The following is a 27,027-nucleotide window of genomic DNA, read 5'->3' on the forward strand; positions in this document are numbered from 1 at the left end:
GCATCAAAGTATTGTTGGAACACTCTGCCAACAATGCAGACAAGTGACATGACCATTCCTGCCATTTGTCTGTTGCATTAACTAAGAAGCCTGGCTACCTTCTTTTTTTATACAACCATATTTTATTATTTTTTTATAATCACAAATCCTTCATATTTTATCAGCAACATGTTGCCTGGGTTCCAATATTTAGCTTTCTAATATATGATGAACTCCTTTCTCTCTACCTCGTTTTTTTAGTCATTGATAAAATGTATCCCATGTTCTAAAGTATTCTGGTGCCGTGTCCATGCGCAAACCACCATACACCCCCCACAGCGGCCTGTTCGCGCATGTGCAAATGGGCCATGCAAACCACCTGGCTAGTGGTGCATGCGCAAATGGGCTGCAGACACCCATCCTGTGCTAGCATTCCCATTCACGCCCACACACATGCATAAACAGGGTTGTGGGCACTGGTGCGAGTGGGGGAAAATGCACGCCCACATGTGCATGCATCAACCAGCCATTTCTGTGGCCTGCTGGCCATGAGCCCATGGCCCAGTCCTGGCCTGCAGACCATACTTTAGAGGTTTGGCTATAACCTACATGGGAAAAAAGAAGAAAGAAAAAATGCAACAACAAAAGCAGTTAAAGGAGGAATTTATAAAATTGGAATTGAAACTACAAAGAGATCCACAAAACAAAACTCTTAAAAAGCAAATGAAAATAATAAAACACAAACCTAGCAGAGGCTGAAAAAATGGTCCAACAAATTAAAAGAGCAAAACAAAACTTTTTTGAAAATGCTAATAAACCAGGTAGGTGGTTAGCACATAAATTGAAAAAAGAAAGAGAGAAAAAAATGATAAACAAACTGCAAGATTCAAAAGGTGATTTACAATTCCAAAACGACATAATCAAAAAAAAGAAGACTTTTTTTGAGACACTTTATGGCATAGAAGGAATTTCGCAAGAAAAAAATAAAGCAACACATAAAAAAGCTGACTTACCAAAAATCTCAGAGAATATCCAAAGTATGCTAAATGAAAAAATATCAATGATGGAAGTAATGGAGGCAATAAAAAGGCAAAAAAATTGATAAGACCCCGGGTACAGATGGACTACCTACAGAGTTTTATAAATGCCTACAACATACATTAAGCCCATTAATGAAAGAACTATGTAAAAAGGTACTTTTACAGTCTAAAATACCAAATACTGGGACAGAAGCCAATATTACTTTAATACCCAAAAAAGACTCACACTTGACCCAGATAAAAAATTATAGACCAATATCTCTATTAAATGTGGATTATAAAATTTTTGCTTCAATAATAGCAGAGAGATTAAAGAGATTTTTGACTAAATTTATACACAAAGACCAAAACAGATTTTTACCTAAGAGACAAATAAAAAACAATTTAAGAATGATTTTAAGACACCTTGGAGTACTATGAAATGCAACCAGGGAAGGAGATGACGCTAATATTCCGAGATGAACAAAAGGCTTTTGATAATGTAAACTGGCAATCCATGATTCAACATTTATAAATACAATTAAAAGAATCTATCATAGACAAATAGCTAAAATAATCACAAATGGAGATTTTGCAGAAAATTTTAACATTCAGAAAAGGCATAATTTTAATTTTAATTAAAGACATAAGACAAGGATGTCCACTATCCCCATTATTATTTATATCAACACTGGAAGTATTAAATGCAAATATTAGGCAAGACTCAGAAATTAAAGGAATGAAGATAAAAGATGAAAAATATAAACTACAAGCATTCGCGGATGACTTGGTTTTCATATTAGAAGAGCCGCTTGTGACAAACCCCAAGCTTCTGAAAAAGATAGAAGAATTTGGAGAAGTGGCAGGACTGAAAATAAATAGAGAAAAGACCAAAGTCATAACCAAAAACCTTTTGTTGTTGTTAGCTGCGAAGTCGTGTCCGACCCATCGCAACCCTATGGACAACGTTCCTCCAGGCCTTCCTGTCCTCTACCGTCTTCTGGAGTCCATTTAAGCTCACGCCTACTGCTTCAGTGACTCCATCCAGCCACCTCATTCTCTGTCGTCCCCTTCTTCTCTTGCCCTCAATCTTTCCCAGCATTAGGCTCTTCTCCAGTGAGTCCTTCCTTCTCATTAGGTGGCCAAAGTATTTTGAGTTTTAGCTTCAGGAACCAAAAACCTTACAAATAAACAAAAAATATCAATTGTCAGAAAAAAACAAAACAGATTTTCAAATAGTTAAATACCTGGGGTTATACTTAACAGCAAGATGTGCAACAATATAAAAGAAGACAACTATGTAAAACTATTAAAACAAATAAAAATAGACCTGGATAAATGGGAAAACCTACAACTCTCAATGTTAGGGAGAATAGCAATGGTGAAGATGAATATGTTACCAAAATTAATATTCTTATTTCAAACAATACCTAAAAAATTGGGATTTTTTTTAATGAACTAAATACACTGATCTTGAAATTTATTTGGCAAGGAAAAAAAGCCAGAAATAGATTGAAAATGCTACATGAAGCAAAAGAAAATGGAGGATTGGGCCCTATACTATCAAGCATCTGCACTAACCTGGATAAAAGAATGGATAAATCTTAGACATAAAAGATTACTATACCTAGAAGGGCATGAACTAAAATTTGGATGGCGTGCCTTCCTATGATATGGGAAGAATAAAATACATAGATACTTTCAAAACCGCTATATAAGAAATGCACTTCTTCTAGAATGGGAAAAGATAAAAGTGAAAATTTACATGAAAATACCTGGATGGCTTTCAACAATGGAAGCATTTGTTCACACAAACCTAATTAACTATGAGCAAATTGTGACTTATAAAGACATTTTGAATATTGAAGGAAAACTAAAATCTAGACAAGAACTAGAAGAACAGGGTATTGATCTATCATGGCAGCCACACCTGCAAATTCAAATGAGATATGAAAAAGATGCTAAAACATCTGGGCTCTATAGACAGAATCTGACCAGATATTATTGGCATCAGATGAAAAATTGATTAAGAAACTGTATAAGTACATGCTAAGTTTAAAAATGGAAGAGGAAAGAGTTAAAGAAACAATGATGACATGGGAAAAAAACTTTGGGCATGACATAGAGCTAGAAAACTGGCAAAGACTTTGGGGAAGAAATTCTAAAATAACAAAGGCACTGGCTTACAAAGAAAACCTATATAAAATGTTTACAGATGGCACTTAACACCTGTGAGGTTAGCAAAAATGTTTAAAAATATGTCTAGCAATTGTTGGAAATGTAGACAAAAACCAGGCACATATTATCATCTTTGGTGGACATGCTCTAAGGCTAAAAGATTTTGGTCAAGAATGTTATTGCTTGACAACATATATGGTTAGAGAAAATGATAAAAACACACACAGATTTTAAGCCAGAATTATTTCTGGTAGGTATAATTGCAGGAAATTAGGAGAAGGAATGTGTATATTTAATGTTACATGCATTAATGGCAGCAAGAATTGCATTTGTTCAACGTTGGAAAGATGAAGAATAACCAGCAGAGAAAGACATCATCAGGAAAATTTCGGACTGTGCAGAAAAGGACAGTCTTACATTGAAAATGAAGGAGAAAGAAGATTCAGAATACTTTAGATCAGACATGTCAAACTCGCAACGTCACGTGATGTCGCACGACGTATCGGAGCTTTTTCCCATTGCCGACAATGGGGTGGGTGCAGTTTCATCGCGACGTGTCTGGCCCACGGGCCGGCAGTTTGACACCCCTGCTTTAGAACAAGCCTGGCTATCTTCTTAGGTTGCCTTGAACAATTATGATATGTTACTGGGATAAAAGGGATTGGATCTCCAAAGTATTTTCATAACCAGTGCTCTTGAAGGCAACACAGCCATATGAGAAAATACATAGGTGACTAACAATACTTTGATGCAATTCAGGATTTCAAAGCATAGTCTAAATGAACGAAGCTTGTAGCTCCTAGAATTGTTATCAACCACTCCATGATGGCAGTGATGCAGTTCATGTTAGTGCTGTGAACTTCAGAATTTAGACTGGAACTTGATGGATAACCAGCTCCATGGGCAGAGCAAATGAACTTTCTCAGCAAGGTGTTATAGTAATACCCTTTGCCCTGAAGTGCATGCTAGTTTCAAAGTATTTTTTCCCTGAGAACCAGACACTGAGGAAATGACATATACTGTAAATAAGCCAAGCAAATAGCCAAATGTGCCTGGCATTTTACCATAATATTTCAGTTTTGCAAGTCCATTCCAAAAGATCACCTGATGAGATAAGGTACTATACCATGCTGTCTGGGTTAACAGCATCATTGACTTATTATAACAAGGAGAGTTTTATTTTATTTATTTATTTATTTATTTTAATTCCATTTATATCCCGCCCTTCTCCGAAGACTCAGGGCGGCTTACAAACTTAGCAGTAGCCTTCATTCTATGTATATGCCTGCTTATTAGGGCTTTCACACACACACCCCAAGCGGCATTATTACAAAGTCAGCTTAATTGCCCCCAACAATCTGGGTCCTCATTTTACCTACCTCAGAAGGATGGAAGGCTGAGTCAACCTTGAGCCTGATGGGATGCGAACCTGCACTAATTGCAGGCAGCTGGTGTTACTTAAGGAGGCATTAGCCCACTGCTCCACCAAGGCTCTTTTTATATGTTCACCTGTATTTATTAGTTACTTCCTTTGGCATTATCTTTGAGGAGACATCTGTGGGATGGTAAGCAGTGGTGGGATTCCCATACCTGAACAGCCAGTTCTATTATGTAATGCAGGCCTGGACCTCTGATGCCTAGAAAGGACTTCTGGAAGTGTCATCCATGCACTTCCAGTGGGTCTTTCTAGCCTGGGAGGCCTCCGAGGCCTAGACTGGACTTCCAGAAGCCAGCTGGTTCTCCGAATTCAGGTAAATTTAGTTACCGGTTTTCCTTAACCAGTGCAAACCAGCTGAATCCCACCACTGGATGGTACCCCTCAAGAATCTTGCTGTCCTTCCTTTTGTTTCCTCTTTCTGTAGTTTCCCTCTACCATTCCCACAAATCTTTTGCAATTGTGTTTGTTGGAAAAGCAAACAAACCCCGAATGAAATTTGGAATCATCTTGTAATTGTTCACCATATATACAAAACCATTTGTTCCTGAGTGGGCTTCCATCTAAAACATGGGTGTCAAACTGCCGGCTCGTGGGCTGGATGCATCATGCTAAAACCGCACCCACCCCATTGCTGGCAATGGGAAAAAAGTCACAATACGTCGTGCCATGTCATGTGACGTCATAAGTTTGACACCCTTGATCTAAAATGTTCAGAAATATCCATGTTTTATCCTGCAATGAACCCCAAGGGTGCTTAATTGAAGGTTCGATTTCTATTGAATTATCTCCCTCCATGAAGAAAAAAAACTTAATTGAGTGAAGATTTCAGAGTAACAAAGTAGAAAAGTCTGAGACCTAAGGACCTACACCTGGGACTTGCACCTGGGGTGGCGTTTTATGGTTTTTATGTTGTGGATTTTTAATGTTATAAGCTGCCTAGAGTCACCTGCCTGTCAGATAGATGGATGATAGGATAGTTAGTTAGTTAGTTAGTTAGTTAGTTAGATAGATAGATAGATAGATAGATAGATAGATAGATAGATAGATAGATAGATAGATAGATAGATAGATAGATAGATAGATAGATAGACAGACAGACAGACAGACAGACAGACAGACAGACAGACAGACAGACAGACAGACAGACAGACAGACAGACAGACAGACAGGCAGGCAGGCAGGCAGGCAGGCAGGCAGGCAGGCAGGCAGGCAGGCAGGCAGGCAGACAGACAGACAGACAGACAGACAGACAGACAGACAGACAGACAGACAGACAGACAGACAGACAGATAGATAGATAGATAGATAGATAGATAGATGATAGATAGATAGATAGATAGATAGATAGATTAGATAGATAGATTAGATAGATAGATAGATAGATAGATAGATAGATAGATAGATAGATAGATAGATAGATAGATAGATAGATAGATAGATAGATAGATAGATAGATAGATAGATAGATAGATAGATCCCCTTGCTTTTGGTCACATGGCAACATAACTCTTGCAGATCACTGGATGTTTTGGTTGCCATTCCCTCCCTCCCATTCACCACAGCTGAGCTGATAGGAAGGTGCTACATAGTATGGTTAAAACGAGACAGGTATACTTATCCATCTTTGCCCCTTATACCTTTATGCTTGTGAGATCAGCAAGAGATCAATAAGAGATAGGTACATTTTTTTTTAATTTGATAAAGATGAATCCGTTAGGCTCTTGAATAGACAGCTCCTGTTCTGTCAGCCCATCCAACATACTGCAGACCCTGACTGAAGATAGCAAAACCCATTATAATACAACACAGAGAAAAGCTTTAAACATCGCATTTTCTTGTTCATAATCAATGCTCTGCAAGCAGATGTACAATTGCACCTTGGGACACATTCATTACAGCTCACGAAACACAGTCATGCCATTCAGACCATATTCCATCCATATGCTTGTGTGCTTTATACCCTGAGTTTATTGGCATTGGGCACTGTTGTAGAGTAGGAGACTCCCAGGATCATAATTTGCACTTATTGTTACAGTTCAAGATATTCCCAGTGAAGTACAAGTTTTCATTATACAGAAAGCTTTTCTTTTCTTCTTCTTTTTCTAGTACAGGAATCACTACTGGCATAGGAAATATAAATTCTTGGTATGAATTGTTAGCAACACTTGAGTAAAAGAGGAAAAATGGAATGTTTTCCAAAGACAGGAAGACTAAAACTAATAAAATTGATACATATGTTAAATTCAAATGAAAACTGAGGTTTTTTGGCCTGCTGTTAGAGTTTTTTAATGGTATAAAAATATAGAGATAAAGCTACAATATTCACTAAATTGTAAGCTGTTCTTGTAATTCAATGAATGTCACAACTTATCTTTTATTCATATATGTACTTTCCAATTACCATAGAAAGAACTTTGTCAAAGGTTAACTATCTAAAATTGCTCAGGCAAATGTATTCTGATTTGAACATTTTTAAGTAATCAAAGATGTACATATGCCACCTTTTAGGAAAAAAAAGATCAAGAGAAATATGCACAAACAATTTTGTAGTAAAAACAAACTTTGATCAAACTTGGCCTGAACACTGAGTGAAAACATACTCCCATTTGTATTCTCTTTGGCAAGTTTTTGGCTATAGATTAACATTTGGTAGATATTGGCCTTAACTAGATGGCCAATATTAGAGCAAAGGTTGAAGATTCAACTCAATGAAATGAAATATTTAAGAAGCAAAACTGTTAGCAGTACTTGCCTTTATGGAATTAGAAAAGAAACATTTCCACCAAGTATTTCCAATTGTTTTGCTCAAATGAGACAGAACGATCAAAGCACAATAGAGCGTTGAACATACTTCCCAAAAGCACAAGGAGTTGAACATTCTTGCGGATCATATCTCAAAGTTAAAATAGGGTAAGTCATTCAGTTCATTTTAATCCCTCATCCAGTCCCTATCCTGGCATTTTTCTTATTTGGTTAAATTAAAAATCTAGTGTGGTTATGTTTCTGTGTGTTTTGGGGTGGGAGCAGGAGGGAAATTGTAATAATTTGCCTTTCTGCCCCTAAAGGTCTAAATGAAATTCTTCTTATTTGATTGGGATCAGAGCTACCCATTGTGTCTTGGGATTCAACCATGTCTGGGGCCTGTCTGCAGTAGCATTTTTTAAAAATCACAATACCTACAATTTAATCATTAGGTATTTAATAAATGTTTAAATACCACAGCAAGGTAACCAAGTACAATTGTTTCTAAATGATAAAACAAGTAAGTTGAGATGCAAAGGGATGACAAGTAAACATAGTTCATGACCTTCTCTTTTTGTTTTGGAGAAGAGAGACATTTATCACCCTGAATGATAACAAAAGCTTCAGGTATTGACATTCTCATCTCCACCATTATTGAAGCATAGGTAACCTTGATCTCAGTCTAATATAGAAGAAAAGTATTCAGAGGAGAGCATTTCTGTGGCCAGTTCCTGGAGAGAATGTGCACACACATACACGCACAGTGACATGGGGATTCTTCTTGCTTATGACCAGTGGCCTTAACATGGCTTTCTCTCAAGGTTATATGGATTATTACGGGGCAAAACCTTATGCTGAATGCAGCACATTATGCCTCAGTTCAGATATCAAGGAAGTGTATTGTTTGTACAACAGAGCTCTATTGTTTTTAACTTACAGCCCCCAATTTTTCCACTTTCCAGCAGCTTTTGGACAACATGGGGGAAGGGGGAAAAGCGGAGAAGAGGAAGAAACTCAAGGGAAGCAGCTGATTAGATTCTGGCAAAGAGGACCAAACATCTGCTTTAAACAAAAGACATCTGCATATTTCACATTTATTTTTCATAATTTACAGAAGCAACCTGCCAAAATTTAGCAAGGGAGAATAAGCTAGCACATAATTAGCTAAAGTTTGCTTGCTTTAGAAGTTATTAGCATGAAGCCCAGTAGCTCACCTGGGAGGACATCAAGGCATGGAGATAACTACAGTTTGATTTCGCAAATTCAATTTTCAATCTGGCACGCCGGGCCAAAAAGATTCATTGTTGCCATGTAAGTAAAGGCTGTGGGGATGGATCTGTCAATTAATGCCATCCAATGAACAATCTATTGTCCCTATGTCAAGCATTGTATGCAGCTGTCTCACCAGTGTTGGCAATATTGCTTATTAGGGAAGATTTGATTAGGCAGAAGCTTCCTCTGAGTCACGAAAAGAAACAGGGTACAGGTTAGGCTGATCAGACACGTTATTGTATCAAGTAGCTATGTAAGTGGCGTGTGGGCAGATGGTGTCAGAAATGATGCAAAATTTCCCATCTTCTCCCTCCTTTGCATACCAGATCCAACTTATATTTGTTACATACAGAAACACAATCCTTAACCCACGACTCATTGGTGAGTGGGTGCTTGAAATACAGATCTTCTTGTAGAGGATGTAGAGTATTATTTCCTAAACAGATTGGAACAATGGAAGGAAAGAAGTGATTGTTGAGAACAAACGGGAATATTTCACAGCCAGAACAGAATGAACACATATTGTTAGGAACCTGTTCTGAGGAAAGATCCATCTGACATGTCTATGAAGATGCATAATCATCCAGATCATGTTTACTCCAAAGGTGCTTTTTCCAAAAGACAACCAGAGTTTCTTGGTTTTTCTTTTCTTTTCTTTGAAAGTGTTTTGCTTTTCATCCAAGAAACTTTTGGATGAAAAGCGAAACATTTCAAAAAGAAAAATCCAAAGAAGTCCAGTTGCTTTTTTTGGAAAAAGCACCCTTGAGACATCGATTCAACATCCAATGAAAATAAAACGGCCAGAAAAGTTTGGATCCCAGTTGTTTGCAGCAGTGTAGAAATTTAATAAATAAATGAATTGGACTGGGCACCTATGCAGTGCATCGCTAGAATTCTCTGCCATCCAGGATAATAATTGTGGTATTAGTAGCAATAACATCTGCTCATTCAACAAATATCAGATATTTTAGAGTTTGGGCTTTTTAAGTATTTTCTGAAAATGCAGGTTCTAGGTGTTATCTTCGAAATACTGTATGTAGGAAACTTAAAAGAAGATATATATATATATATATATTTAATGCTAAGTCAATAATGTCAAGACCGGTAAATTTAAAACTTCCAAATAATTGGTGAATGAATCCCTTTGATACGGCTCCAAAAGCTCCAATTTCTTTTGGCATTATAGTTGATTTTGTTTTCCTTCCAAAGACTTTCAACTTCAATTTGCTGTTATGAGAATTAGTATTATAAGGACCTATAAGCCTGCCAAAACAAAAAAAAAGACTCATGGCAGTGGACAGAGTTAAAAACATCACATTTAAAACTGTGTCCCTTGTCTAGTTGGCAGCTTTTCTAAGGAACGTATCGAAGAACGGTTCGAATCACTGAGAGCGATTGGTCCCTGACATGAAGAGGCCCCAACAAGAAGCATTAGCCTGAGTGGAACAGCGCAGTGAGAAGTTGGGGAGCTGTTAACAAAATTATTTCTTACTTACTCTCAGGTGTTTTCCTTCCTTTGCAGGTTCCATGTATCATGAAATCATGTCCTCCTTGGTTCCCTCAGGATTCTGACTGGTTTCTTTGAATTTAATGTGTTTCGCTGCTGTGAAGGGCCAAAGAGAGAATTAGGAAAGATAAACAAATGAAGAATTATTATGGGAATAAATAGGTGACACAAACAAGCTTTAACTCAGAGTGTTTATCCAGAGCAAAAGTAGTTCCTTCCTCAAGGGAAGGCTATCCCATTGATACAGAAGGCAGCCTTGTGTCGCTAATTTCAGCTTCAAAAGAAATATTTGAATGCCTATATTGCAAGATTGTAGTGGAAGGGGACTAAAACAGGAAAATGCCCTTAAGTAATCAGGTACCGGTAATTTCTCATGCCTGCCTTTCTCTATCAAGGAATAACTTCTAAGGAAGGAGAGAGAGAGAGAGAAAAGAACCAGCTTCTGCCTTGCACATTTCAATTCTCTTCCTCTTCCCTCATCACAAAAGCTTTTTTTTCTAGTTGTCTTTCTACAATTGTCACTGAATCACTGTGGGGTGAAAAATTTGGGATCTCTGAATTGCTAAAACGCAAGTTTGCCAAACAAATGTGCTCTTTTTTTACCTACACCTGGAAAAAGTGCATCCTGTCCAGCCTGCATTTGTATCCCCTCTCCCCGTTTTTATCTCAGTCATATCTGGATTTGTGCATACCTATTCCTAACTATCTTTATAGTAAGTTATTTCCAGAGGAACTAAGGCAGCAGAGATAATGCAGTTGAGCATAGTGGTGCTTTCTTTCAGTAAGAATATGGCATCAGACAAATATTAACACTTGGAAACCTAAGGATATATCAGCACTGATCACCCCACCAGAACCCCTCATAAATATATATCCTAACACTTATCTTGAATTTCTCAATCATTTTTCCATGATCAGCATTGAATCAGCCGACTGTAGCTATTACTTCAGTTTCCCACATGGATTTACCACTGCATCCTATGGTTGAGGGCATTATAGGAACTTAAAATGAAAGCACCTAAACCCCACACTGTCATGCAGGTAGCATTCTCAGGATTTCATCAGAATGAAAAAGGCAGCACTGAAGTGTGGGTCCACAAGCAACATTTTGGGACACACTAGCAATGTTGTGACACACATAGAAATGGACCAGGGCTTTTGGCATGATGCTGTTGGCATCACTCCAACCCAACTCCTTGTGGATGCTGTGCTTCCTAGCCAAATTTGGAAAAGAAGGAAGGAAGGAAGGAAGGAAGGAAGGAAGGAAGGAAGGAAGGAAGGAAGGAAGGAAGGAAGGGAGGGAGGGAGGGAGGGAGGGAGGGAGGAAGGAAGGAAGGAAGGAAGGAAGGAAGGAAGGAAGGAAGGAAGGGTTGCTATCAGGAAATTCCAGAGCTGTGGGCTAGACCAGATCATTAAAAACAAACAAACAAATGAATGGAAATACTGAAAGGCAACAATGGCAACCACCTCTATGTTGCCGCTAAGAAAACTATATGGATGTGTTCATATAATCACTAGGAAGTGAGTTCAGATCAAGAGAGTTTTCATCTTTTTAAAACTCTGGCGTTCAGCACTGATCTACAGGCTGCATGACTGGGCTAACTTTCCCCAGATTCCTGAGCTGTATCCCTCTGGTACTAGGAAAGTTCTCTTTGAACTGCCTGCAATTCCTGTGGGTCTCCTCTCCCACCCTTCTCCAGCTTTTCTCTCTGGTTCTCAAAATGCAGAGGCTGTTTCTGGTTACCACTGGAAGGTGAAAGAAGAGGATTTTTTGACAATCTGAGGTTATGTTTCAGAAATCAAGCCACAACAGTCAAAGCAAGGTCTAGCGGGCAGCCCCGGTGAGCTCTGGCTTCAAATTAAATATTTTTCTTGGTTTAAGAATAAAAGCATAAAAGCAAGAGTCAGAATGTGATAACTGCTCGTTTTTATATTTTCAGAATGGAACTTTCAGAGGATGAGGCTGTTTATTATTTTATATAAACAGCTTTAGAGAAGTGACCTGACCAAAAAAAATGGCATAGAAATTGTTTAAATAAATAAAGGGGCACAAGTTCTTAACTTTTCCTGATGTCATTGTTAAGATCCATAACAGGCCGCAGACACAGCTAAACATTACACTGTCCCCAGAAAGGTCTATTTCCCCCTTTTTAATCACAACCAGACTGAGGAACAAGTTTTGTACAATTCAGAGGCTCACATAACATAGAGGAGAGATGTCGGCAACATTTGCCTGAATCAGGCTTGGTGATAAACTTCAAGGCAATGAAAACCCTGACTCTTAATGCCCTCACACAACTCCCTCAGAGATAAAATTGGAGCCAGGAAAGGTTTCCTAGCTGGTTTCACAGAGAGCTGGGTTTTGTTTTGTTTTTTAATTGCTTGATTCTTCACAACCACTTTGGGTATTGCTGGGGAAAAAAATATACTTCTGGTAAATAAATTGCTGGGGTAACTTTCAAACCTGCTCAAAAAACATCTTTGCATCCCTGTTAAAATCACATTATTGGTTACCAAATATAATTACATTTTGGCCTAAAAATTGCTTGGCAGGAAACTGCAAACTTGGTATTCTGTCTTAATATTTACTTAATGGCATTCAGATTTTAAAATTAATGGTTAATGCATCTGAAGGCTGCTCTGGTGCCTGTAAACCATTTGTTATTAAAACAACTTTCAATTAAACACTTCTGCATTGATATAATTTAATGTTCTTGCCAAATGACTGAAACGCTCTTGTAAATTACCCAGACAAGAGAGATTGAATGTTAAAAATGTTTACAACAAATATAGCAAACACAGCCAGACTTTGAGTATTTTTCTTTTTAAAAAAGTTTGCCAGGCTGATCTGTCAAAGAGCCATTAGAAATCTAGCTGTGTTGACTGTTTTGAAACATTTATCACCCAGGCTGTTTTATTATTATTTGCTTTTTATGGAAAAATGTGTTAAAATGTGTAAGTGCTAAGAATAAATATAAGTATAAGCAAGACAACTCATATGGTTGCACCCTTGTTGTTTGAAAAGAGGCTTATGATCAGTTATGTATATCAAATGAAGCTGTGGATCATAAAAATTTCAAAGAACCAATTGCCATTTATTAATTTCACGGATGAAAGAAAAATATGTCATTAATCACTATTGTTTGGTATAATTTTAATAAATGATAATGGATAGCAACTATTATTAAGGTTTTGGATTTATGGAGCCATTTTATAAACTGTTAACATGCATTTTAACAATAAAATTGATATTTCAAAACTGATTTGCTAAAAATGCTTTTCTTCAAATCCATCTGTGTTGTTTCCATTCCAATGATGCTGTCCTGGTTTGCTATTGTCCACAGCATTCAGTACTTTAGAAATGTCTTCAGTAGGCTTGGATTGAATTGGAGATAGTTTATCTCAACTGGTCACCAATGTTGGAGTTTCATTCCTCTCGTTGTCCAGCATGGGGGCGGGGGAAAGCAGAAATAATTCCAATTTGTGTATCTTGTGATATGATGGGGTTCATTTTCAAGGCAAGCTATGCTTTTCTGAGTAGAGGGTATCTACCCATTTTAGGAGAAGTAGATGCACTGATTTTGAACTGTACTCCCTTATAGTTTGGCTTGATTTAATTAATTAATTACTTCACACATAAATAACCTGCCTATAACATTGTTAGTTTGGTATAGCATTAATAGACTTCTTCGCCAACTCATTGCAGGACAACTTGCCCCAGGACAATTTAATGCTATGTGACTTCTTTCATTCAATTACTTTTATTATTGGTGACCATGTTTTTGTCAAAATTATTGTAACTCTCGTATTTCTGGATTGACTTTGTTTTATTAATAATAAGTCTTTATTGATTAGCCCTTGGGCCATATCAAAGTGCAAAGTTCCAGCAACAAATTGTTACTAAAATTTGATAAAAGCAATTTAAAATGGAATTTGATAAAATACAATTTAAAATGGAATTAGAATAAAATATGATTTAAAATGAAATGGTAATAAAATACAATCTAAAATGAAATTGTAATAGTGTACAATAATTTAAGATATAGATAAAATATGATAAAATTATATTTCGGAGTTGCCTTTGCAATCTACCCCAATCAGCCCCACATATGCAGATCTCAATTGGACCATTTTGTTTAGGTACTGTGCTATGTTAAATGTTATTTTCAAGTTCTGGCCAGACATAAAGTAAGTTATTTTGATATGGGGATTCCAATGGGTCATTTGTTTGGTATATAGACCAAGATACCTGTCTCTCACCCTCTTATACAGGCAACAGTCAAATAGGATGTGAGCCAGGTCTTCTACCTCTGCCGCTCTGCAAATGCAGAGACACTCATTGTAGGGTATAGCATGAAATCTCCCATATCTGACCATTGTGTCAAGCTGTTCGAATCTCGCTCACATAAATATCTCCCTAAGATGTTTTGGGAGTTGTGACTTCAAATAACTGTCTACTTGAAAAGTATGTTTGTATTTACTCAGCCATTTCAAGTTACCCACCTTACTAAGGATAGCTATATCAGTTTGTGCTTCTATATCCTTAATACCAGGGCTTTTTTCTCATAGAACGCTCAGAACAGAGTTCCGGCACCTTTTTTGGATGGAACCTTGTAGGGTAGGCAAGGCGGGTTGTATGACATGTGTGAGTTCCAGCACCTTTTTCTTTTACAAAAAAGCACTGCTTAATACTTTGGGCAACTCTTTTTTTGGATTGTTCTCCTGTTATGCAAGAGACAGGAAGGCCACAGCTTCTTACAAAATTTGTTAGTTTGGTGATCCAGGAGATTTGTGATTGTAGTTTTATTTGCTCTAGTAGGCATAACTTGGGGAGTCTATCAGTCTCCATTTCATTAACTTTGCACCAGTAGTTATAAGCTCTAATTTTAGATAATGCATGAATTGTATGAATTCCCAATTCAGCTCTAACTGCTGCAGCAGATGTTCTTGTATCTACACCCAAAATACATCTCAAATGCTGGGACTGTGTTTGTTCTAGGACTGTGCTTGACTAAAGACCCCAAATTTCTGCTCCATACAAGAGCATTGTGGTAACCTTAGCCTTATAAACCTTGATTAATGGGGCTAGGGACCCTGGGTAACTATGGTTCTTTAGTTTGAGCAGTAAATTCAAATGGGCTTTTGTTCTAAATGTACTCCATTGATGATGGCAGGCCCAAGATCCAGTCTTGGAAAAAGTTACGCCCAAATATACAAAGGTGTTAACCTGTTCAATTGGTTCACCATCTAATTGCCACTTATGTCTCTGATGGTTTCTTCCAAACACCATTATTTTTGAGTTAGAGTTGCTAATGAGTAGGGAGTTATCCTGGCAATAAGAGCTGAATCTTCTTAATAGCCTATGTAATCTTACTTGTAAGGATGATAATAAAATCATATCATCAGCATAAAGCAAGCTGTTACAGTAAGTATTTAGGATCATTGACATGTGTACCATGGTATCCTTCATTAACCCTGGCAAGTCATTGATGTATACATTAAATAATAATGGGGCCAGGATACACCCTTGCCTTATCCCTTTATTTGTGTGTATCCTGCTAGTCAGGGCCCCATTAACTCCATACCGCACCCTCAAACAGGTACTTGTGTAAAGGGCTTTAATCAAAGCCAGGAGTCTGGGTTCTATTTTAAGAGATGTCAATTTACTCCATAGTACTTCTCTATTTACAATATCAAATATTTACAATATCATATTTGGCAATTAGATGGTTCAAGACAAAACAGTTATCAATAGTAGATCCGTTTTGTCTAAAACCTGTTTCTTCTTTTGTGAGGATGTTGTTTTTCTCTACCCAGATTTCAATTCTGTTCGAAAGGTACATAGCATATATTTTTGTTACAATGTCAATCAGGCTGATGGGCCTGTAATTACTAGGATCCTTTTTATTCCCTTTTTTATATTTGGGGACAACTATTGCCATCTTCCACCCATCTGGTATATGGCAGGTGTTATTTATGTGTGTAAAAAGACCTGCCAATACAGGGCCCCACCAACTGGGAAATTTCTTGAATAATTCTGCTGGTAAAAAATCCTCACCTGGGGCTTTAGTGCTCTTTAAGCTTTTAATGATGGACTGTATCTCTTTTTTCTGAGAATGGTAGCCAAGGGGGGGGGGGGGCAAGTTCTAGGGTTTACTAAATCACTGTATGAAGATAGTTTCTTTACCAGTTCGGTGGGAGCAAACAAGCACTGATAATAATTCTCCCAGTCCTCAGCAGAGATTGGTATGTCGAAGGCAAATCTCTGTTCCTTCAGGATACCTGCTACAGAGTGCCAAAATAATACTGAGTTATGGCTTCTGGCAGCCAACTCGAGTTCTGACTAGATTGAAATGGCAAAACTTTTTTTCTTTAATGTTATAGTTTTTTTATATTCCCTTCTTGTGTGTAGCATCTTAGCTTGTATATGGGCAGTAGGATTCCTCTGGGCAAGCCTCATGGCTGCCTTCAATTTCTTTTTCAGTCGCTGGCAGTCAGGATCAAACCAGCGAGGTCTCCCCACTTGGGCTCTTTTTGTAGCAGGTTTAGCTGTTAGATGTTTCTTCAGTATATTACACAGATTGGAGAATGCATTGAAGGCTGACATCCATTCAATAGTAGATGACTGGATTGTTCTAGCCCACTTAGTAGCATTCTCTGTTTTAAGGCATTCTAATATTGCCTTAGTCTCAACTTTGGCCCAAATTAACCTTTTATTTTGGGTCACCTCTACCTTTTTGGTGAGCCATCTGTCAGCCATGTTATATGGTCTTAAATATGAGCAGCCTCACAATGTCACGCTTACAGGCTGATGGTCGCTATTGTCGCTAAGGTGTACTGTGACATCCAAAAAGAGGTCAGCCTTATCTCTAGACATATGAAAGAGATCCAGTACGCTACTTGAATTGGCTGAGTGGTATGTATAAGGGTATGTGTAATTCTTATCCTTACCTCCCAAGATTTGGAGATTACCCTTAAAAATTAAGGAGACTAGGAGCAGGCCAGCGGCATTACTTTTACAGTCTCTCGAGAGCCACTGAAGATGGTTATCAAAGAACTCCCCTGGGATTCCTGGGCAAGCTCATACAGAGAGGGACCCAGCCTAGCGTTCAGATCTCCTAGTAATACCACTGTGGATTGAGGGTACAGTACAGACATATCTTCTAGGATAACTTCCAAGCCCATCCAGTATTCGGAATTATAGTGCTGGGATGTGCTTGGAGGAATATACACATTTACCAATATTAACTCAAAGTGGTCATATTCAAATTTGACAGCTAGGAAGTATGAATCGGGTAACACCCAGGGATAGGGCCTTCTCAGTGGGGGCGCCTGCCCTCTGGAACCAGCTGCCAGTGGAGCTGAGGACTGTCCCTGACCTCCGTTCATTCCTCGGGGGCCTGAAGACCTGGCTCTTCGAGCTCTCTGGCCCAGGCTGAGGATTAATTTATTTTAATTGGGGTTTTATTTGCACAGGGTTAAATTTAATCTTTTTAAAACTGGTTTTAACTTTTGTATTTTTGGTTTTTAATTCCCTGTAAACTGCCCTGAGTCCTCCGGGAAAGGGCGGTATATAAATGTAATAATAATAATAATAATAATAATAATAATAATAATAATAATAATAATAATAATAATAATAATAATAATAATAATAAAATATAATTTCTCCCCCTGCCATTGTAACTCTTACTTTATAAGAATGCATAGTCTACCCTTTGTTCTTTGTTTTTTGGCCTGGGAAGGCCCATCCCTGAAAGCCTGGTAGTTGTACTGGTTCATCCACTTCAGCTAACCAGGTTTCTTGAAAGGCTATTATGTCAAATCTAGAGAGAAAGCTCATTAGTCCACTATCAACCATCCCTTTCCAGCCAGCTACATTCCAGGTCATCAACTGTATGGGGTTCTTGGAGGCAAGGTGGTCTGCCTTGGTTGATTGGCTAGATGGTAAAAATGCCAGATGTCAACTTGACATTGGAGCTGGGTCAATATAATCTATGCTTCCCATATAAACACAGTTGTTGTGAGGTTCGATGTTTCTCCTTGTGGGTTGCAGAACTTGTTGTTGCTCCTCTATATCTCGGTTGCCAGTGTGCCTCTGCTCTTGCTCCAAGAATGATTTTTTTCCCAATGGGCAGGTTGTTGTTGTTGGCTGCGAAGTCGTGTCCGACCCATCGCGACCCTATGGACAACATTCCTCCAGACCTTCCTGTCCTCTACCATCTTCTGGAGTCCATTTAAGCTCACGCCTACTGCTTCAGTGACTCCATCCAGCCACCTCATTCTCTGTCGTCCCCTTCTTCTCTTGCCCTCGATCTTTCCCAGCATTAGGCTCTTCTCCAGTGAGTCCTTCCTTCTCATTAGGTGGCCAAAGTACTTGAGTTTTAGCTTCAGGATCTGGGCTTCTAAAGAGCAGTCAGGATTGATCTCCTCTAGGACTGACCGGTTTGATTGCCTTGCAGTCCAAGGGACTCGCAGGAGTCTTCTCCAGCACCACAGTTCAAAGGCCTCAATTCTTCGGCGCTCAGCCTTTCTTATGGTCCAACTTTCACTGCCATACATTGCAACTGGGAAGACCATAGCCTTGACTATACGCACTTTTGTTGACAGGGTGATGTCTCTGCTTTTTAGTGTGCTATCTAGATTTGCCATGGCTTTCCTCCCGAGGAGCAAGCGTCTTTTAATTACTTGGCTACAGTCCCTGTCTGCAGTGATCTTGGAGCCCAGGAAAATAAAATCTGTCACTACCTCCATTTCTTCCCCATCTATTTGCCAGGAATTGAGAGGGCCAGATGCCATGATCTTGGTTTTCTTAATGTTAAGTTTCAACCCAAGTTTTGCACTCTCCTTCTTCACCTGCAACAAGAGGCTCTTTAGTTCTTCTTCACTTTCTGCCATTAGAGTGGTATCATCTGCGTATCTTAGGTTGTTGATATTTCTTCCGGCAATCTTAATTCCAACTTTTGATTCATCTAGCCCTGCCTTTCTCATGATGTGCTCTGCATATAGGTTAAATAGGCAGGGCGACAGTATACAGCCTTGCCGGACTCCTTTCCCAATTTTGAACCAATCAGTGGTTCCGTGTCCAGTTCTCACTGTTGCTTCTTGACCCGCATATAGGTTTCTCAAGAGACAAATAAGATGGTCTGGTACTCCCATCTCTTTAAGAACTTGCCACAGTTTGTTATGATCCACACAATCAAAGGCTTTAGCATAGTCAATGAAGCAGAAGTAGATGTTTTTCTGGAACTCCCTAGCTTTCTCCATCATCCAGCGTATGTTGGCAATTTGATCTTTAGTTCCTCTGCCTCTTCGAAATCCTGCCTGTACTTCTGGTAGTTCTCGATCCACATACTGCTGAAGTCTAGCTTGTAGGATTTTAAGCATGACTTTACTAGCATGAGAAATGAGTGCAATGGTGCGATAGTTTGAACATTCTTTGGCACTGCCTTTCTTTGGAATTGGAATGTAAACTGATCTTTTCCAATCCTGTGGCCACTGTTGAGTTTTCCAAATTTGCTGGCAAATTGAGTGTAGCACTTTTACTGCATTGTCTTTTAAGATTTTGAATAGCTCAGCTGGAATACTGTCACTTCCACTAGCTTTGTTGTTGCTCAGCTTTTCTAAGGCCCACTTCACTTCACATTCTAGGATGTCTGGCTCAAGGTCAGTGACCACCTCATTGTGATTATCAGGGACGTTAAGCTCATTCTTGTATAGTTCTTCTGTGTAATTTTCCACCTCTTCTTAATCTCTTCTGCCTCTGTTAGGTCCCTGCCATTTTGGTCCTTTATCATGCCCATTTTTGCATTAAACGTTCCCTTCATTTCTCCAATTTTCTTGAAAAGATCTCTGGTCCTCCCTATTCTATTGTTTTCTTCTATTTCTTTGCACTGTTCATTTAAGAAGGCATTCTTATCTCTTCTAGCTATTCTCTGGAATTCTGCATTCAATTGGGTGTATCTTTCTTTTTCTCCCTTGCCTTTCACTTCCCTCCTTTCCTCAGCTATTTGCAAAGCTTCCTCAGACAGCCATTTTGCTTTCTTGCATTTCTTTTTCTTTGGGATGGTTTTGGTTGCTACCTGTTGTACAATGTCGCAAACCTCTGTCCATAGTTCTTCAGGCACTCTGTCTATCAGATCTAATTCCTTAAATCTATTTGTCACCTCTACTGTATATTCAACAGGGATATGATTTAATTCATACCTGAGTGGCCTAGCGCTTTTCCCTATTTTCTTCAGTTTAAGCCTAAACTTTGCAAGGAGAAGCTCATGGTCTGAGCCACAGTCAGCTCCTGGTCTTGTTTTTACTGACTGTATAGAGCTTCTCCATCTTTGGCTGCATAGCACATAGTCAATCTGATTTCTGTGTTGACCATCTGGTGATGTCCATGTGTAGAGCTGTCTCTTGGGTTGTTGGAAAAGAGTGTTTGCTATGACCATCGTATTCTCTTGACAGAATTCTATCAGCCTGTGCCCTGCTTCATTTTGCACTCCAAGGCCAAACTTGCCTGTTATTCCAGTTATCTTTTGGCTTCCTACTTTAGCATTCCAATCCCCCATGATGATAAGAACATTATTTTTTGGTGTTAGTTCTATAAGGTGCTGTAGTGCTTCATAGAACTGGTCAATTTCATCCTCTTCAGCACTGGTGGTTGGGGCATAGACTTGGACTACTGTGATGTTGAATGGTTTGCCTTGGATTCGAACTGAGATCATTCTGTCATTTTGAGGATTGTATCCCAGTATTGCTTTTCCTACTCTTTTATTGACTATGAAGGCTACTCCATTTCTTCTGAAGGATTCTTGCCCATAGTAGTACACCTGATGGTCATCTGAATTAAATTCACCCATTCCTGTCCATTTTAGTTCGCTGATACCTAAGATGTCAATGTTCAGTCTTGTCATCTCTTGTTTGACCATGTCCAGCTTTCCTTGATTCATGGATCTTACATTCCAGGTTCCTATGGAGAAAAAAATCTTTACAGCATCGGACTTTCCTTTCACCACCAGACACATCCACAGCTGAGCGTCCTTTCAGCTTTGGCCCAGTCGCTTCATTCTTAATGGCGTTACTAGTACTAGCCCTCTGCTCTTCCCCAGTAGCATATTGGACGCCTTCCGACCTGAGGGGCTCATCTTCCAGCGTCATATCATTTTGCCTTTTGGTACTGTCCATAGGGTTTTCATGGCAAAGATACTGGAGTGGGTTGCCATTGCCTTCTCCAGTGGATCACGTTTTGTCAGAACTCTCTGCTATGACCTGTCCGTCTTGGGTGACCCTTCACGGCATAGCTCATAGCTGCATTGAATTACGCAAGCCCCCTCGCCACGACAAGGCAGTAATCCATGAAGGGGAATGGGCAGGTACTCTGGCTTAAATATATAAATGTAGATTTATGTTCATTTTTGGAAGGGCATAGCTGAGGATTCATCTTGTGAAAAGATGTTTTGGGAACTTCTAAATCAACTGAGGATGGAAGCTGGATTATATCCTTATTGTTTGTCAGCTTAGGGGGCACTGTGTGATGAAGCCCTTTGTCTTTCAGTTGTTTCTCAGAGGCTGGGTCAGTCAGTGCAGTTACCCCACTGTCAGCCTGTGTGAAAATACCTTTTTTTACTATTGAGGTAAAGGCAGATTGTTGATTAAATATATTGTCACAAGGGTGCGTGATTTGTGGAATCAAATTAAATAGAGGCTTTGCTGTAGATTGAGTTGTTGTCAATGCCTCTTTTAGGTCATCCAATCTTTGAATGACATTGACTCGCTCAGGTTCCGGCAATGCACTGAATAGGTCAATCAGCATTTCTTTTGGCACATCCTCAGCAGTTCCTGCAGCTGTTGGTAACACAGTTTGTACATTGCTCCTTTGCCTTCTCAGGGTCAGTTCAGTTACATCAGCCTCGGGCTTAGTAGTGTGAGGGCTGTTGCAGCCTGGATTTAAAGCGACGGTTCCCTCTTGGTGACGCTGTTTCAGGAGTGGGCAGACTTTGTCTGAGCAAAAGACCCTTTTTGGAAATATTGAGAAGGTGCTCAGAAAGGGATTCTTTCTGAAGAGCATGGAGGGAATTGTGGGCTGCTTGAACGATAGGAAAATTCTCATACATTGCGTTCTTGCTGGCAGCCACTCTGCATGTAGTAGATGTATCAGAGTGAATTCACAGCGAAGCAACTGGCTCAGGGACAACCTAACAGCTTCTCTATTACTCCAACACCCTCTATTTACTCTCTTGTCATAAATTTGCAAAGTAATCTGATTAGTTTGCAGACTGTAGTTATATTGGTCATCTCTTAGGACTTTACCTGATTGAGTGTTTTCTCTGTGTGTTCAAATTTTTGGAAGGAAGACAAGGTCTTTCTCTAGTTTCATTTTCTGAATTAGCCATCCCATGTCTATCAATGGTTGTCCTCCCAAGTTCTTCTGCAGTATTTGGGTGGCTCCTAACAAACTTTGCAAAAGATTCTTTCAGGCAGTCGACCTTATTTATGACAATTGACAAAAGAACGTATATTGAATTTACAGTTTGAGCTGTAAGCAAACATTGTCTGGAGAGGAAGTCTGACACATTTTCCCCCTTTAAACTTGTTACATCTCCCTCCTATGCAAAGAAGGCTGTTGCTGGGTTCCAAGGAGGGGAGCCATTCTCCGAGAGGGAGGAGGACATCTCTACATGCTGTTTGCTTTCCAGTTCGGTTTGTAAGTCCCATTCCAATGAGTTTTATTATTGTTGGCTATGGTTCCATTGAAATTAATTAAGATTTTTGTATTTGTTGATTTGACCCATGGCAAATTGTCCAGTGGCAAGTTGACTGCAGTGACTTGACCATAGTGAATTGGCTGTGGCGAGTTGTCCCATTCTGCCATTATACTCAGCATTACCCTGTAATACAATACACTGACTAGCTCCATTTCATGGTCAATCCTATATGACCACTTCTTGCTATTAACAGCAAATCAATGAAGCACATAAAGTTGAAAAAAGACCCACATCCACATCCAATATTTTCCAGCTCATACCTGAGCTCTGCTTGTACTTTTATAATGGTTGCTTGTACAGCCAGATGTTTAGATGGATTTGGCATTTTTATTCACCCATCGAGTTCTTCCCAAGGATTTGCAATAGGCATATGTTGTTGGATGGTGCTAAAAGTATTGTCTCAGGATGTATCAGCTGTTGCAAGCAAAGCTGCCTTTGACAATTGTCGATGGTCAATTCTGATGGTATTTAAGTGGTGCTTCAGATGCTTTAGAATTGCATCCAAGGTGTTTATTATTATTATTATGCTTTCTTTTGTCACAGTCCTATTTCTATTTGAAGATCTCTTCGTGGTTCCTCCAGTTCCTTCTCCAGTGTCTTCTGCTGTCTCCAGGTACTGCCATGTCCACTGTTCAGACTATTTTGTCTTTCTTATCAATAGTTTTTAAAGTCTGGGATGTTGTGTGGCAGATGTTTGTTTCTTTGAATTATAATATCCCAGAGACATTAACTTTTTTAATTTTTTTATTACTTTTCCTATTTGTGTTCCCACCAGTTCTTGCTTGCAGGCAAATGGTATTTGTTGTAGATATTCCAATGCAGCACTATTGCTGCCTTGTTGTGCCATTGTTTGTAGTCTGTGCAATCTTCTTGCAGCAGCTAATTGGTGGTTTCCTCAGCTTCTTTGCAGAAGAAGCATTTGTTGTCTGTTGCTGTCTTCTCAATTCTGGCTTTATATGCATTTGTTTTTAAGCTTGATCTTATGCAGCCAAAATTAACCCCTCTGTCTTTCTTCAATTTTCCTGCTCATAGCCATTGCCAGATGTTATCTTCTTTGCCTCCTAGGTTTTAAATGTACTGGTCATGTAATGCTTTGTCTTGCCATGTCTATTTCCTATTCTTTATTTGGTCTTTTTTATAGGACAGTTTGGTCTCTCAGGTATTTAGTAAGCCTTCATGGGGGTACCAACTTCAGTTCATTGTCTTTTCTGTCCTTCAGATATTCTTCCTTTTTTCTTTTTCAACTATCTGCTGTACTTGCAACATTCCATATCCATCTATGCTCCTTTGTAAGTAGAGTCTGTCCACATTACTGCATTGATGAAGGATTCATTGTTATTATTTTTCTGGTCTCCCTCTCCAGGTTTTTTAATTCTGCTTGAGTCCAGTCCACTATTCCAGATGTGTATCTACTGACTGGAACTGTCCAGGTGTTAGTTGCTTTGATGGCATTTCCTCCACTGAGTTTGGACTTTAAGATCTTTTTCATTCTCAAGATGGATTCACTTCTTCTTGACTTCGGTGTGTTTGATGTTGTCAGCTTGAGGGATGCCCAGGTATTTCTAGTAATTGTATTCATCCAGATTTTGATGTTATTTCCATAGGACATCTTGATTCATTCAGTTTTCACTATTTTTCCTCTGTTGATGGTAAGCGTGGCACATTTGTCCAGTCCAAACTGCTTCGCAATATATTAGCCATATGTACAGATAATGTTGAGTAGCGATTCTATTTCACATGATGTTTTTCCATACAGCTTCATGTAAAGGAGGTGGGATAGCCTGGCAGATGTTTTGATGTTTGATAGCCATGCCCTGTTTTGTTTACTATTGTTGACAGAGCAATTTGTGCAATGACAAACAGTAGTGATTGTGAGTCTCCTTGACAGAGTCCTCTCTTGATATTAACCTTTCCCAATATATCACCCTTAACCAGCAACTGAATCCTCCATTGGGCCATTGATCTTTGTACAAAGCTTCTGATGTTTCTAATGACTCCAGTTATTTCTAGATTACTTGATTATCTAATCATGTGGCAGGGAATCAAATGCCTTCTTCTAATCAATTCAAGATACAGGTTGGTCTTCCTTTTATTGCAGTTTTCCAAAACTATCTTGTCAATTAGAAGCTGCTGTTTTGTTCCTCAGCTATTGGACAGTTTCCTTTCCACTCAGATGGAAAGACCCTGTTTTCAGTTAGATGATGCTGAACTATATCAGTTACAACACCAGTTAACAATCTGAAAGTTGTTAGTAAGCAGGCAATTGGGCTGGTAGTTGTCTGGCATTTCCCCTGTTGTTGGATTTTTCATTATCAGATGTTAAACAATCTTCAATTTCACCTCTTTGCAGTATGTTGTTAAACTGCTTAGCAATGAGTGGGTGTACATTAGTCAGGTGTTTTAATCAAAAACCATGCAGTTCATCTTCACCTGGTGCTGACCAATTCTTGATCTTCCTTGCCATATTCTCCATTATTTCTGCTATTATTACAATTTCTTCCATTTCATCTTTTTTATTCTTATTGATCACCTTTATCCAAGCTGCATTATTGTTGTATTTTTATGGGTTATCCCAAAGATGCATCCAGAACTGCACTGTTTCTTTATGAGATATTGACTGGTTCACTGCAATCTCTCCATTGATAGATTGGTAAAAATGTTTCTGATTTAACTGAAATTGGGGATTTGCCTATGGTGCACAATTTGAGCTTTGCTGATACAGGGACGCAGTCGCTCAGTGGGTTAGGACGCTGAGCTTGTCGATTAGAAGGTTGGCAGTTTGGCGAGTCAAATCCCAAATGTCACATAACAGAGTGAGTGCCTGTTACTTGTCCCAGCTTCTGCCAACCTAGAAGTTCAAAAGCACGTAAAAATGCAAGTAGAAAAATAGGGACCACTATGGTGGGAAGGTAACAGCGCCTTTGGCGTCTAGTCATGCTGGCCACATGACCACGGAGACATCCTTGGACAAGCGCTGGCTCTTCGGCTTTGAAACGGAGATGAGAGCACTGGCCCCTAGAGTCAGAAACGACTAGCACGCATGTGTGGGGGAACCTTTACCTTTACCTTTTACATATATGAAAAAAGTGGAGCTTGTTGTGTGACACCATGACAGTTCTTCCACCATTTTGACAAGATAATAAGGCCTTGAAGATGTCATTGTTCTACCTTATGCTATTGTAGTATGCGAGGCTTTACATATTGCTTGGTACTACATTAAAGCATTTCTTAATCTGAAATGTTTTAGAATAGAATAATAACTTTATTGTCGCTTTGAGTAGACACTAATCGGCATACATTAAAATGAAATTTTGTGGCATGCAGCTCTCAAAGGGTCACCACCTCCAATACACACTACATAAATATGACAAAAATAAATAAATACATACATAATTTGTGGTTTAAACTGCAAGCACCTTTGGTTCTTATTTTTAATCAAAAGAACAACCCCCCGCCCCCAAAAAAGATCAAATGGCATCCTGCTACAAATGGCATCCTGCTACAATGCACCTTGGAGACTGCTTTAGTGACTGAACCATTCAAATTTCATCCAATCTGCAGCTGCTTGTTTTTGTGTTGAGCCACTTCCTCCATAAGGCAGCATTGTTATGTCAGCAACATCCCCCTACCTCTGATCTCACCCTCAGCAATTTATTTTGCAGAAAATGCAAAACTCATCCCAGCAGGGTCCCTGAGGTGCAGACTATCTTCAAGACACTTTCTTGTTTGGTTCTTACTTGTTGATGTTATTGATGTCTTTTCCTTCAGCTGCCTTCCTTTTTAATGCCCCTCCCACTGAGATGGACAGAATGTGGGTCACTTAAATTCCTCCGTCTGTTTGGAGGGCTGGACAGACATCACTGTGTGTCATGAGAGATGAATGTCGCTGCCTGTGACAAGAGCAGCTGCTTCCCCAGCAGGAGAACTAACTGCTCCCTTGCTGACTGTGGCACTTCATTTCACCTGAAGTAAACTTAGCCTTTGTTCCCTAGTTTATGAACTGTTACTAATTTACAGTACCTCTGTGGAGGCGCTATTCTTACATCCATGAACTTATAATCAAAAGAGGGAGAAGCAATTGAGGAGTAAAACTTTGGTGAGAATTGCTTAATACAGCATAACTCCACTTATAAA

The sequence above is a fragment of the Vipera ursinii genome (assembly GCF_947247035.1).
Source record: "Vipera ursinii genome assembly, chromosome: 1".
Classification (NCBI taxonomy): domain Eukaryota; kingdom Metazoa; phylum Chordata; class Lepidosauria; order Squamata; family Viperidae; genus Vipera; species Vipera ursinii.